The sequence below is a fragment of the Triticum dicoccoides genome, chromosome 5A, assembly GCF_002162155.2.
Source record: "Triticum dicoccoides isolate Atlit2015 ecotype Zavitan chromosome 5A, WEW_v2.0, whole genome shotgun sequence".
Taxonomy (NCBI): Eukaryota; Viridiplantae; Streptophyta; class Magnoliopsida; order Poales; family Poaceae; genus Triticum; species Triticum dicoccoides.
The window spans coordinates 641,657,163-641,658,974 of NC_041388.1; positions in this window are offsets into that span (position 1 = coordinate 641,657,163).

Below are 1,812 nucleotides of genomic sequence, written 5' to 3' on the forward strand. Positions count from 1 at the left end.
ACATATATAATAATACACTTCACATAAAAAATTGAAAATGTTAATGTTGCATTTAAAAAAATGTTAAACGTGTATATATAATTTTTTATGCATATGAAAATGTACAATGTGTATCAAAAAAATTATAAAATGTTCATTATGTGTATTAAAAATGTTAATCAGGCATACGAAAAGTATTTATACATTTATAAAAAAATGTTAAATTGAAAAAAATGATTCCTTGCATTAAAAAATGTACATTACATTTAAACGAAGTTCACAGGTTTCAAAATTGTGTTCGAGACATTTTCAAGAAAATGTTTGTATAATGTTCATCTTGAAAAATTTTAATCATGCATTTGAAAAATGCTAAACTTGTACAGAAATTATCAGATGATAATAGGATGTCATTATGCAAATGTTGCATCCAATTATCGTAACCAAATTTGATTGTCTTCAATGATATACTCCATTGACATCTTTATCAGAGAGTAGATATCGAATTATCTATAATGTAGATCACTGCAGCCAGCTTTGCACGCATATTTTTTTTTATGGACCTATCGCCACTCACTGATGTGTATCAGATTATCATGAACACAGTTAGTCAAACTTGAAACAAAACATGCACTCCAGAATTCTAAGTATCCATTGGATGTTCACCTTTCTTGAGGATAAAAGTAAAACTATCTTTATCTTTCTTTAATCATCAATTAACACATGTAATCCATATGTTCAGGAATGTGAGAAAATAAAGATCAACTACTGCATAGGAAAATGAAATATTTACTCAATTAGGTGTACATCTGTACAGAGGAATCTCCTTTGAACATAAACACACTTGATGTGTAACCTTCCATATAATAGTATTGTGCAGACATGTTCTAAGTTGCCGGATATAAGAAACTATGCACTGATACAGTAATCGACCAATATAGCCAGGTCCTTCTAAATAATCAAACAAATAAACCCAAAAAAGTAAGTTTAATAATACAAATGAAAAACAGCACAATACCAAATAGACAAGCACTATGCTTAAATTTCCATTAGACATGTGTCATGTACGTGGAAGATACTACAAGCATAGCTAGTCACGGTGCGAAAGTCTAGCTGGCAACAAAAAGTAGGTCACTGATTAATATCATCAAAAGTTAATTAAGATGAGCAAAACTCCAATACATGTTTCCATGTGTGTCATTGTTGCTTATTAGATATGCACTGGGAACAGAAGGCTGCCAGATTTCAAAAAAAAAAATACGCGCCTAAAATATGTAAGGTTTCCATGACTGGGGCGGGAAATACACTTTGGTTTCTGGTTGTATATACACCCTGTATGAGATTTTTTTTAATAATTAAACAAAAAGTCAAAATAGTTAAGAACTATTTTTAGAATAACCTTGACTTACTTGGGCACTGGTATATAAATTTTCACAAAAAAAGACCAACGGTGACTTCACAGCAAAAAAGACTAAATTTATTTGCTATTATAGGTCCCTATTCGCGCTATTTTGATCAAAAATTTGTCTTTTTTGAAAAGAAGTCAAAGAGGAATTTTCTTTTTGTGGAACTTTTCTCATGAATACAATGGAAGGTCAAGTTTATTTCAAAAAAAAATTACATTTTTTGACTTTTTGTTGAATTACTAAAAAAATCCATATAGGGTACATATGTACCTCATAGACCAACCGTCTGTGTCCTGACCTGGGCCAAGTATGGATTTGTGGGTAGGCACCCCCCCCTCCCCCAACCCTAAGAGCATCTCCACTAGCCTCCCCACGACGCCCCCCAGGACACCTTTTTAGGCTCGGTTTTAGGCTCGAACGGCACTTTTCG